The sequence below is a fragment of the Diadema antillarum genome, unplaced genomic scaffold (assembly GCF_040938485.1).
Source record: "Diadema antillarum isolate AM-2024a unplaced genomic scaffold, OU_Dant_1.0 seq00000063_RagTag, whole genome shotgun sequence".
Lineage (NCBI taxonomy): Eukaryota > Metazoa > Echinodermata > Echinoidea > Diadematoida > Diadematidae > Diadema > Diadema antillarum.
This window is the reverse complement of record NW_027271166.1, coordinates 843553-857851: the sequence shown is the minus strand read 5'-3', so window position 1 is coordinate 857851 and position 14299 is coordinate 843553. Positions and strand designations below refer to the sequence as shown.

Genomic DNA, 14299 nt, shown 5'->3' with positions numbered 1-14299 from the left:
GAGCTATCAAGGGCAAACCTCACAAGTATTGTGTAGAGTGGTGATGGAAAGACATGTTTTTAAAAAAAAAAACACCTTTATTTCATCATTTTTCCCTCACAGCGCGATCACATACAATTGGAAATATTTTCATTGTGAATAATCGTAATGGCTCACAACAATGATATTCATTCAGGCATAGCGCAAGCTTTCTGTCAAACGACCAATCAATGACCCATGTTACCATGGTTACACACATGTCTGAATCACTGATCTTCACAGGAGGTGTATCGACCTGAATATATCAAGGGCCCATTCACGTTGTATACAAATTGATAAACAAGTTAAGCCGCCGCCCTGCCATCTTTGTAGGCACACACTTATGTATACATTTCGACGCATTTTCCAGCAGAGAGTGTTACCCAAATGACGTGATGTGTGTGCTCTTTACCCAAATGTTGGGCGATTATCGTTGTAAGATGGTGTCGCGGTGGCTTCAAAAGCGATAGGTCTATGAAATATCCAGATACAATACTTGCATTTCCAGTAAGAGATCAGTGGTTTGAATGAATAAATGAATGAAAATGAAGTGGTCCTTGCTAACAAGATACATGCATAGCGTGTCCTAAATTTTTCATAAGTGTGTAGTCATCTTACAACAAACAAGCTAAAACAGGAATACTGCAAGCCTTATAACAAAACGTTCGGATGGGACATCATAACGGACAGTATAGAAAAATAAGTCGCAGCAGTAAAATTCTCCCTCACCCACTCGATATCTTTTGTATATTTCATTCGTATTCCATTTTTCTTTCTTTCGCTGTTTCGGATCCCAGTTTGATATAGGCTATTACACTAGTTTACTCCTTTAAACCAATGCCAGAATCTGTCTCGTATCAGATCTAGCAAGCAGACAACATAGTGCGCCTCAAAGTGTTAACGGATTCAGAAAAATGGTGAAAATGTTCATCTGACTGAAACAAGCCAGTGAAGTAAAAGCCGATTCAGAGGTTTCCTTATAGCTTTCTATTCTAGCAGAACCTTCGTCAGAGGCAAATAATAATTAAAGACAGAAAGCAAACATACACCTACGTACACTATGAACCTTAGGCACACAACTAATCAAAATGCACCAACAAGGGAGGAGGGGGGGGGGGAGGTTTACAGTGACACATAACCATGAACCATGAGAAGTTTCAGGGGACCGGTAGGGTGTCAGTAGCGGGTAGACTATCAGGTATATTATGGAATAGGGGATAAGAAAATAGTGAAAAGGCACAAATTAATGATACTGGAAGGCCAGATATGACTTCAATACATAAGAGGTAAGCAACCTGTGAAGCTTCCTGTTTTCCTGATATCTGTTAGGGTGTTTTTTTTTGTTTGTTTGTTTGTTTGTTTGTGCCCTATGAGGCCTATTTGTACAGTATATCATGTTATCATATTATTATGTTATCAATATTATGTTGACTTCTGTTGCTGCCTTTTGGTTTTTAAGTAACAAAATCACTAGACACTTGTTAGTTGAACCAGGGAGGTGAGTCACCTCCCTGGTTGAACTGACATTCTTATTGAAGACGGAAAACCAACATGATTAGTACTGGTATTTAGATTCATACTCGTGAGCTCTTCTCCCTTTTCCACACATTTTAATGACAATTTTGTTTTTGTTTTCTTTTATTCTATGTGTTGGTATTTTTTTTTAGGAAGCCGCAATAAAGATCAGATGGCCGATTCAGAGGGTGGTCTGTTTCATTGTGATAATCATATTATTTTATCTGATACATTTCAAACACAAACAGATGTTACTAATAGTCACTAATTGAGTGGTTCACAACATACAAGCTTGCTTTATATTAATGGACCTCTCAGTTCTCTTTTTCTCAACTGAAGCATAACTTTGTACTTTTTTGCCAGTATGCATTCTTTTGTTTATCTGTATCATTTATCTTTTATAAAGTCGAATGTTTATGTTTATGATGTAATTCCAAATTTATTATGCGTTTTGTTTTGTTGAAAAAGGAAGAATGAAAAAATAAATGAATTGAATTGAAACTGAAATTGAATAAAGTAATTTTGTAGATAAAAGACAGATCGAAATTTCAAGTGCAGGTCCTCGTGCAGGAATAAATGTCGCCCTCTCTAGCTAGGAACTTTACAACTATTCGTGGTGTGGAAATAGCCAAATCATATCGAGAACAAATAATTATTACAAAGAATAACTTCGCAATTGTCACTATGCATTTTAAGAATATATTTCTTTATACCGTATTTTTTTTTTAATGGTGTTTCTGATGTTAGATAAAGCATGTTGTACCACCATTTTTAGTTTACCATGCCTTCTGGCTATCAACAGGTCGCATAATTATAAGTGCACACTGTCGATGTTGTCGACTTCCGTTTTTACTTTTTTGGTTTCATAATATTGTCGTACTAGTGTGACACATTATTATATGCCTCCGCTTTAAATCATTCAATGTAACTCTGTCCATTCAAAGTCTTCAAAAAGTACTCAAGATCTTTCTATTTTTTTCTAAACATAATTGTTTCAAATCAAGGATAGGTTTGTATTTTTCTTCTGAAAAGAATGAAGAAATCAACTTGATATGATTCCGATCATATACCAACTCAGTGTCATAAAGGCTTGGTATACTTTTGTCGGTCTCAGCACAAATAATTACTATTACAACCCCCCCCCCCCCCAAAAAAAAAAAAAAAAAAAGAAGGAAAATGTGTTCACGCCTAATACTCCGGTTTAAAAACCTTTAACAACCTATTTAGCTTTTCCATCATTTGGTGACTCTTTTTACGTAGAAAGAAGCGGGATATAGAATTGTCTCCAATCTTTGATAGCAATTACAGTTTAAGATAAATTTTCTCGACTGGTTGTTGCTTGTTCATATTTTCGTATTTTATTTTGGTAAACGATATACAAAATAATAAATCTCATAAAGAATAAGGAGACATGACCAAACATAATTATGCAAATTTGTACCAAAACTGTATTCATCATAGACAAGCACGTAAGAAAACAAGCACATCACATGTACAACATAAGTAGTCCAGAACAAAATTAATAGACCAAAAAGAAGCATGAGTTATGAGTGTACATAGCATCTGCCCAGTGCATTGAGACTTGGATCCTTTATAATACACTGTACAGTGTATCATGACATGATACAAAATTACAATCTGTGCCTTGATGGCGACTCTTTTGGCTTCTATACGTCCCTCCCTCTCTCTTTATCTCTCTCTTTCTCTCTCTCTCTCTCTCTCTCTCTCTCTCTCTCTCTCTCTCTCTCTCTCTCTTTGGCCTCTTTGTTAACACCAAACAGTTTTTAGACAGAGGCTGGTATAAATGCCAATAACACTGTATCTTTTATAATGTGGTATTCCAGTATACTGCATATCATGTTGAATGTGATTTCGAAGGGTTCGTTTTTCTTACCTTATTTCATTCTCGGACATCGAACCTTCAGAACAACAAACATTACTTCCATTTAAGAATAACGAACCTTCGAAATAACGCGACAAATAGTAGCATGAACGAATCCAATTTTATTCTTGGATTAACAAACGTCTAGGTGCAGAGAATCGTGTGCTTAGAATAACAAACCTTCAGAATAACGAACCTTATCTTATTTTGTGATTAACATTCCTTCAAAATAACCAATATTACTCAAAACCAAGGCTTCTGCCACTGTGACTTTTATGATTACCAATATTAGTAATATGGTAGCTCTCTTTACTTTTACTTGTCTTTCCCTTATCTTATTAAATACGATATCCTGATTTTGAAAAGGTCTGCAAAAGGCGAATTATCTGTTCTTTATGCTGCCATCACAAACATCCCGTATGGATAGTCAAAACAAAGTCAAAACAATAAAATTGTCATGTCTATAACTTTTTTTTCAATTTTTATTTCAAATTTTGAAATAAAAGGTGCAAAAAGTTATAGACATGACTTTGGTTTAACAAAGGTTTATTTTCAGCCACGAAAAATAAATTGTATATCAGTACTGTGTTAGTACTCTCGAAGCTATATGTTAAAACAACATTGTTGCCTTCCGAATGCGCATACGTTGCCTGCATGTGGCATTTCATTGGCAAAATAAAAAATCTGAGCAACCTATATCAGGCCAAAGAGCTGAGATATTATGAGTGACTTAACGCTTTCTACGCAAAAGACTTTGTCCAGAGTGTACAATGCTGTGGGATTTTCTTGGCCAATTGCCACTCAAAGTACCCAAAGATCCCCCCCCCCCCGGACTGGTGTTGCTTGTTTGTTCTTTGTTTGTTTGTTTGTTTGTTTGCTTTTTTGAGGGGGGTGGATGTTTCTTGAACTTGATTTCATTTCTTCATCAGAATATGAAGAAGCTTGGGATAAACAGTTCTGTTCTATTAAATTCAGTGTAAAATTTTAACCTAAACAACGAGGACTTGTCAAAAATCCAGGTATGCCCGTATTGCGTCGTGAAGGCTGTTTTTCCTTTGGTCCTGCTCGCGGTCTTTGGAAGCCGTGTCATCAGGTTTCACTTGTTACCATGGTTACAGCAGAGTCAGCCTTGGATTCGTCTGGAACGTCATACTTTTGTTTGCTGCCCTCATCTAGTCTTGCCCAATTCTGCAGACGAGTCGTGCCAAACAGGACAAATGTCAGTCCGCCAAAGGCGTACACTCCGGCCAAGAACCACATCACTTTCTGCCAACCACTGATGTCAGACTTTGGGACAGAGAGAAAAAAAAATAATGGGAATGAAAGAGGGACAGAAGTGAAGGTGACTGGAATTCGGAAAGAGACAGAGAGAGAGATCGATCATAGGAATGTGATTATATAATCAATGACATCAAATGTCTGTGACCATGAAACAAATTTGTTCCTACCAAAATGACCTTAAATCGCTTCTATGGTCAAATGGTATATAGGTAGAAAGGGCAACGGATACCAAAAGTCGTTGCATGCTATTTTTCTTTCTAATGTTTCGAAAATAACTGATATGTAGTTGCATGACACCAAATACAACACCACCCCTAAAATGGAGACCGTTTTATAATCATTGCTTTCCCAATGATGATATAACGATAAACAAAAACTACTATCACCGTCGTTACTATTTCTAGTGCTCAAATCGTCTATACTATATCAGAATGTTGTTTTGTTTTGTCTTTTTATCATCTTTGCTAAAACAGTTTGCAAGGATATTCTTACAGTGTAGTTAGTCGGAATTAAGTTGAGAAGAACACTAGCCAGCAACGAATGATTGTTTGAGTCGTCCCCGTAATGGAATCAAAGTTCTCTTTACCTGGCATAATGTGATCATAAGTGGACAATGCCATCTTCTGGTAACCAGCTTGCTTGGTAATGGTAGCTAAGGCCATGGGTCTTTAATTGCTTTTCTCGTTGAAAACATGTTTTCACTTTAAACTTCTTTGAATTTCTTCACTCTATAGAAACGCATGAAACATTCTTCCGGATATATTGACTACCTACACAATGTCGTGATATCACGTTGCATATCTCAGATGTCGGCAAGAATCACTCCCACTCCCCCCCCCCACCCCCCCCCCCCCCAGAAGTACTAGCTTTATGTATTATGGACCTCGAAGCATCTCTTAAATCTCCCTGCCGGAATGTTCGCGAGGAAAACTAATGTTCAATGATATTATGTTAGGGTTAAAGGTAGCGCAAAGTGGGGAATCGAGTTTCTCTCTCTGTATGAAGGGGCCTACACGTCTACCTGCACTTCTGTGAACACTCCTACGATGTAAGGCCCGACAATCCCGCCAAGTGTTCCAGCGGTGTTCATCATGCCCATAGCCGAACCCGCGTAGACTCCGGCTACGTCAAGCAGCGACACGAAGTGACCGGCAAAGGAAAAACCGATTCCGCCCATTGCCAGCGTGACGAATGCTACAGACATGCCGATGTTACAGCTGGCAAATCCGGTCAGTATGAGAAAGAAAGATCCAGAGAAAAACCCTGTCAGATAAAGAAGAACAAAGAGGAAATCTGCAAACAAAACGAAGTGATTTTTTTTCGACGCGGTAATTCTGACGAGTGCCTCATGCAAACAGCGATAAAGCCTTAGAAAAAAAAAAGAGAGAAGAACTCCTCAGGAAAAGAAGTGATAGGACTTCAGAGACCATAATGACATGAATGATATGCTTTATTCAGACTTTGATGGAACCGTAATGATCGCCAGTATTGATGTTGTTGTTTCTCTCTATCATAATAATTGCCATCTGGCTGTTGAATCCACTTCCTGCACGCTATAAAGGGAGTTGTATATGGAAAAAACCTTTGAAATTTAGGATGTATTTAGCTCTCTTTTCTGATCACAAATAGGTTAAAAACTGGACAGAAAGAATGACTTCTGCAGAAAAACGTTATCATCATCTTGCTACTATTGAATGCCCCGTCACTGACCAGGCACGCTACCCTGGAAACATTAAACTGCACATTACTTGAATATGAGACCATTCTGAAGCCAATAATTTTCACACAACAAGAGATATATAATGTACTCTTAAATGAATCCCACAAGGATTAGAACAATCATCCTCCAGCATTCCCACTGATTCCCACTGATCAGTTACTAGCCATCCCCTTTAAGTCGTGACTTTGCCACAATCTGCACGAAGAATGTTATCGAGATATTTCTACAAATGCGTGGATATGGAGACTGGACGGGGGAGACTGGCTGGACAACACTGAAAAGTCTTTTATCATTTGTATCATATCAAAGGGAATTCATAACTATAATCTTACCAACAATGGTACCTCATATGCGGGGGGGGGGGGGGGACTGGGGGTTCGGACCCCCCCCCCCTTTTTTTTTTGCACCATACAGAGGAATACATAAGGTGTCACCACTTTGGGCCCCACTTTTTTTTTTTTTTTTTTTTTTTTTTTTTTTTTTTTTTTACCCCGGCAGTGCGTAAGTGGCATTGGTAAGAAATAGATAAGGTTATGGTAAGGTAAGGTTATGTTTTTTTTTTTTTTATTTTTTTTTTTTGCTTGTCAGCTAAAGAAACCCGGAAGTGGCATCAGAAGTTGCGCTGAAGGCCTTTTTTTTTTTTTTTTTTTTTATGGGGGGGGGGGGGGGGGGGGCTTGTAAGCTCATGAACCCGGAAGTGCTAACCCCCCCCCCCCCCCCCCCCACACACACACAACACTTTTGTAAACGTTCCGCCGGCGGTGCCTCATTATATAAAGCCTATATGTCTCAACGTATTGTCAGTAAGAAAAAATAGGATCATAGTCTACCTATTCCTGACATCAGTTTGCGAATAGCCGTCTTGCCAATGACTTCCCGCGCCAGAAGTCGGTCCGTTAGGTAGCTCGCTGCTATCATGACGACGAACTGAAGAATAAATGGAAGGGCCGAGTACACACCCGCCTGTGCAGAGTGAACCAAAGAGCAAAGATGTGTGATTACTACAGAAGTGTGACATTGCTTCATGTTTAGATCTACTTTGAAATCATGATAATCAAACAATAATGGTAGGAGCTTCATCAATATGGGATAAAAAATGCGAAAATTCTTAAATTCACTGCAACCGGGTTCGCATTGTATACTGCTGGCCAATGTGACGTAATTGGTTGCCACTGTGCGTACTGCTACTCAAAACAAATACAACTACACAAGTGACATCAATAATGATGGTTGCATGACATTTGCTACTGAGACAATTGCTCACATAAAATATCTGCACGCCAAACCAAACATAAAGTTTACCCACACACATGATCCCAACCCTAATCCTAGAATCCTCCCAGCAAATCAAACCTTAACCCTATCACAACCCTAATCCTAAGTCCTTTGAGAAAATAAGACCGGAGGAATTGTCGCAGGAGCAAATGTCGTGTCACCACTGTGACACATAATTGCCTTAAAACACGCATTCATTATACTTATTGTCACTTCCACTATTGTTTTCAATGTGAAGCTTGTCATATTCATATATCATTATTTGAATTATGATCTTGCTCATTATCGTCATCAATAAGGTTACTTCTTCACGGGGTAATGTTATCACCTGTTCGATAGGCACTCTGATACCGTCACTGAAATAGAGCGGCAGATTGACGAGGAGGGTGAATATGCCGCACGTGTGAGAAAAGTGAGTGAAGACCAGGACCCACATTGTGGGCGAAGTCAGCATCTTGGCCCACGGAACCGACACTTTGCCTTTCTAACCAAAATGAAAACATAGAGGAAAAAGCAATGCTAGTGTAAATACAGTGAGTACAAGTTCGATATTTTATGAAATTAAGGTTAAGATTGTTCTAAAAAATGCGAATAATGAATTTCCGTTTAAATTGAAATTTGTGAAAATACGACGTAAAGGAAGCTAACTGGACAAAGCTTTTGCTTTCGATTCAAATTTTCTTCATCGTAAAGGAATTTAGGCACGGTTGTACACCTACATTCCTTTCTCTCTTTACAAAAAAAAAAAAATTCTCCCTTAAAATTGAACGAAGAGTAGGTTTTATCCCAATTCATGATTGTTGCGCCTATTTTTTTATTGGAATTGATTGACAAATCGCCCTTCATAGACGCAATACACACCGATTATTCGATTATTTAGTGTTTTCAGTCACGGCATACATCTCTTGTTGGGAATTGTATGCTCATGAAACATGACTCTCTGTGATGATTATGATGTGATATGATAATCCTATTTTTCAAACACCAGCATTAATTGAAAGTTCCCAAACTTTAAGAGGGTAGCATGTTGACCGGCCATATCTTGATCAACTCTGGCTACTTCTTGTTGGTTTCATTCAAATTATCTTGATTCTGACCTTATCCCTGACCATGCCATTGATTTACCGAGCCTGACAAACGGAGCCCTTCTTCCAAGTACTTTTTCTCTTCCACCGATATCCACGGGTGCTCGGCGGGCGAGCTGTACCCCAGAAAGCACCACGCGATGACCCACACAACCCCGCACGATCCTGCAAGTGATGACAGAAACTTTATCTTTCTTTAAATCCCAATCATTTTGCCTAACAGCGTTGGCGACATGACAAGGTATATCTAAAGGTGTTTTTTTCACTTATACATCCCTGATTTTGGTTCTACTTACATCCCTCTGTTTCCATTGTAATCATCGCCTTGTCTTAAACTTTCCTTTTACATTTATGTTTTTTTTAATTCATAAAAGATGCCGTATTTTGTTTGTCTTCGCCGAATGATCTTGTTACGATATGTCAGTTGTATGTATGACTGTACAAACAAAAATCGTTAATGAAGCTGATGTAAAGTTGACTCAACTTAATTGAATTCAATACTTTGCTACGTTGTCAAATTGTCAAATTGTCACAGAATTCAGATTTTCTCCGTCGTCACTTGAGTCTTTACCCCCCCCCCCCCAAAAAAAAGACATTGATTATATGCTGTAAAAATACAAAGCCTGCGTCATCATTGTATGGGCAATTAGTGGGGCTTCAAACAATAAGACATAAACATATCTTCTGAGATATTTTCTCATGTCACAATCTAGACAATCTTTTATACACATCCTAAATTCAGTGAAATCCATCTATGGTCTACGTTCATGCCTCAGTGTACATGGAAATCCAAATTCGTACGTCGTGTAATAGAACGTTAATTTCTGCTCATTTCAAAAGGAGTGGACGTTCTGCGGACGTCAAAAAAAAAGAACTCTTGAAAATCGTCTCGAACTTTCTAAAAAAAAAAATTAGAAATGTCTTAAATAGTCTTATGACCCTTTCCAGAACGTTTAGAGAACCCTTCATATTGGGCTCACTCCGTGTAGCTACTGAGGAATCCATAAAATATGAGGGAGGAAAACGCGTGAAGACGAACAGCGTGAGATGAAACGGCGTTACTTTCTAAGAACAAGCCAACACAGGGCACTATCTATTAGTGTCGCGTTGAAGGGCGCTATAGTACTACTTCTGCCACTGGACTCTAGCGGGAACTCATCATTGGGACTCCGTGGTCTTAACCGCGAAATTGACACTCACAAGTCATTTAAGAGTTCACGAGTTCGACACTGAAAAAAAAAGGTCCATGAGTCATACAGCCCACGAGGCATACAGCCCATGAGTTCGACATTATGTATCGAGTTCGATATAACAACACGGGGATTAATGTGTCACTCTATATAGTGGACCTTCTTTGATTAGTGTCGAACTCATGGGCTGTATGATTCATGGGTGTAGAAGTCGTGACGTGCAGTCGTCGTCTCATCCACTGCGCCACAATAGCTATAATCTGAAATGAAATTGCATATCAATACTGACCGTAAATGTAGAAAGTAAACGGCCATCCGCCGGCTATATTTAGGTTGATCAGAAACCCTGAAAGCGCATTGCCAACAATGTTGCCAAAGTTGAAACCTGGTACAAAGAAAACGCACATATCATGGAAATCGAAATGAGTATAAACAACACATGAATAGCAAGGAGCTATCTCGATAAGAGGGGCAGTGTCTCTGTAAATTTGAATCGATATCTTCAATTCTACAGCAAATAATGACAGTGTTAGATATAATTATTACGTTGCTTGCCCGCACAAAGGCCACTATCGGCAAATTAGGTGTAACTAACTTTGCATTCGCGTTGCGCGATAGCGGCCTTGTGCGGGCTAGCAACGCGTCGTTAAGGCCGTGCCACACCTTTCCAGGCAAGCCTTCCTAACGACTTGGGAAGAACAATTTTTACAACCCGGAAGTCCCCGCAGATGACCCGCACATGACAGTACCTAGCACGTATCTCATCCGTAGTCGCCCGGAGGTGCGCACGTAAATCTTTTTACCCGCAACTATGTTTAGGCCCTGTCACACCTTTCCGGGCAAGTTACGCGGGCTTGTTGAGTGTAGGGATTTTTCAGCATACCGGACATTCCTGAGGGCGACAAGGATTTGAGCGAGTCACTGCATGTGTCCTACTTGTTGGACGCGTTCTACTTTAAATTCTACTTGCGAGTATACTCTGTGACCTTTGTACCAGTCGCGTGGGTGCTGACCACTCAGTAAAGGAATTCCTCTGAAGGAATGGTAGAAATCCCACAGAACGTTATTATCTTGGCTGCATACTGGACTGCGAAGTACTTGCGTGGGAGTTGCTTGCGTGGACCTCTCTGGGCATCCCCGCGACTCACCCGGAAAATTTTTGGTCATGCTCAAAGCTTGGCTGCGGTTATATCGGACTTGCGTGCGCACCTACGGGCAACTACAGGCGAGATACGCGCTAGGTACTGTCAGGTGCGGACCAACTGCGGAGAGCTCCGTGTAGCAAATTCGTTTACCCGCAAGTCAAGCCGCAAAACTTCCCAGATGCAGCATGACAAGGCCTTGAGCATGCTCAAAACTTGTTCCGAGTGAGTTATGGGGTTTTGCTCGCAGAGGTACACGCAGAACACCAGTATGAGACCCTTACCAGCAGCACCTCGCAGGCACCTCCAACGCAGGTACATCTCAGTACCTGCAAGTCGCTCGTAACAGAAAACGGATCACTTTCAAAGCTCTCACGCAGGTCACACGGAATACACGCAAGTAGAATGTAAGTAGTACGCGTCTAGTAGGTAGGAAACAGGTGCGAAACTCGCAAAAATTCTTGTCCGTCCGCGAAAATTCTCCTGCGCGCGGAAAATCCCTCCTCGCAACAAGCCCGGTTAGCTTGCTAGGAAAGGTGTGACACGGCCTTAAGACTGGAAGGAACTACTATACAAATAATGAATATATGAATGCAATCAAAGGCCGCAATGGACAGAATATTTCATGAGGTGAATATCGATTCAACGAGACGGGTATGGTATACCTGCGAATCCAATCACACTCAAGCTACTCCTTTCACTTGATGCGCCCACTTGGACCACATTGCCAGCATCGATGGGAAAGACACACCCTGCAGAAAAAAAAAAGGTTTACATCAAGGACTAAGAGCTCAGTCCTTCAACATGGTCGGAAAAAATAAAGCACATCAAGGCTGTTGTCTGCAACATCATAACTAATCTGAGAAGGAGGTATTCCCTGAGTGATCTTCAGCGTATGATTTCGTATACAAATGCGTCTGTCGAAGATACATTAGATAAACTCGCTGCACGTACTCAAAATAATCAATTAGTGACCGGGGCTCTAAATCTACCATGTGATTTGAAGCTATTGAATATCAGCGAATTTTTCACTCGGGATGTTTGAAGCTATTCGATCGGTTTGTCGAACCCTTGTTAAAGCAACAACAACAACAACAACAACAACAATCGACCAATAATGCTCAACCTCGCCAAAGCCGCTAAAGAAGCGGGTCACGAAGTACCATCGGAAGTCTGTCATGGCTGCCACTGGACCTACGAGAGTGCAGACACTGGACAGAAGAAAACCGAAGCCCAAGACCCACTTCATGCCGTATTTGTCGGCGAGCCAGCCGCCGGGGATCTGGGTAAGGATGTATCCGTAGAAGAAGGCTGCAAACAACAGCTCCTGCGTGTGGGCGTCCCAGAGAAAACTCGCCGTCTCCCTATAGAGATGCAACACAGAAAGTGTCACATGCGAGTAAAACAATGTGATATGCAAAAACACAAAATAAAAGCACATGATTGATACCCTACTAGAAAACAATGTTCAAAAACAATGGAACTAAAATCATAGCTGACGAAGTCGATCTGTAGGTGAAAATTAAGAGAGTAGATACATGGCTAGTAAATTAAGTCATGTCGTTATCAGAAGCATAAACCATCGTATGACCGAGAATTTACGAATATGCAATAGCGCTCTTACTTCTGTGGTTGACGTGTTATTAGTATCAGCATTCTGTTGACATGTCTGAAATGTCTCTACGCTGCCGTTCCTTGAAACCTGTTGGGTGACGTAGGTGTCATTCACCATGGCTACCATGGCAACGCTGACGTTTTGTCTCATGGCGCAAACAGCGGTCATTCCGACGAACACAATAATGCCCAGTTGGTGGCGGGTATGGATTGTTCCTGGAACTGCAAAGAAGAACAGCAAACACAAACAGACAAATAATTCAACCAAAAATGTTCCTGTGAGTGTAACTGAAAGTTAACTGTACAACACTGTAAAGCAATCTGGATGTAAAGAGGAAATACACGTCTGTGAGTGCGTAATTGTAAGAGTTTATATGTGGGGTTTTTTTTTCGAATTCTGTGCAAATAGCCTCAGTGAAAGTCCATTCGTGAGAATTATGTGTAAGAATGATAATATGTGTTGTTTTGTTGTTGCTTTTTCACAAAGAATGATGCAGTTTGCAAGTACTTACTGATTTTTATTCATACCATATGGACTTTATTTTCAACGCAGGGCGGTGAGTTGGCTCAGTCGGGAGTGCGTCTGCCTTTGACCCAAGCGACGGATTCGATACCCGAGTCTGGACTGAGCAATGTTGTGTGTGATCATATCGTCCCCTCTAGCAAAAGGCAGAACACTCTGTTCCTCGGATAGGACATAAAATGGAGGCCCCGTGTGTGAGAGAGTCACAACTGTGATGGGTGTTTAACCCGGTGAAGTGGTCTCGCCTAACATCCAACTGGACTCCATGGAAGACTAGCTTAGTGCAGCTGAATATTTGCTATCCAGCCATCTTCTCAGATGGAAAACAAACAAACAAACAAACGCATGACTCATGATTATTACATAACCTCCTTCCTGATGCCACGCAACCTGACACTTTCTACTACAGCAGATGGAAGCAAGATTACAATCCAGACTAATTTGATTCGCCTCAGGATCAGCTAATGGCCTCCCCACTTTTTACATCTCGAAACATTTTCCCTCATTTCCCTCACAGCCAGCATCGCCCAGAATTGGTCCACATTGGGTTACAAATTCCAGCCTTCCTATCCAAGCCCAAGCCATGCGCACGATGGGATTTCAGAAAAAAAGCTGATTGAGAAGGGTACACGCAAGAGGAGGAAGACTCGGTTCCTGGTCTCGCTCCAGTCTTTCTGCAGTATCCTGAAACAAGCGGCAAGGAAGTACATCCCTCAAGGTTTTCGGAAGACTAACACGAAATGGTAAGTCTGATGAGAACTGCTGGAGCTCACTGAATCAACGGAAGACCCCAGCATCGCCATTGAATTTCTTGCATCACTAGGCACGGCAAGACGCCAAAGGTGGCAGGGAATGGTGGAAGATCTAAAATTTTCTCACTTCAGAAGAAAGGCTTGGAACCTTCTCCGTCACTTCGTGTGAGCCCCACCAGCCCCTCACCAGCCTCCTAAGGTGTCTGTGTTGTTGCCAACTTAAAGGTCTCTCTTCTCTAAGGCAGCTCGAAAGAATAATGTTGCTAAAGGCCTGTGAGAATCCTACTGACCTTGTCAACAGG

General features: G+C 40.8%; 1 pseudogene; it reads right to left on the bottom strand.

The window, feature by feature from the left end:
- Positions 1-4504: 4504 nt before the first annotated feature.
- LOC139725858 (sialin-like) lies at positions 4505-12840 on the bottom strand (annotated as a pseudogene).
- Between the last annotated feature and the right edge of the window lie 1459 nt (positions 12841-14299).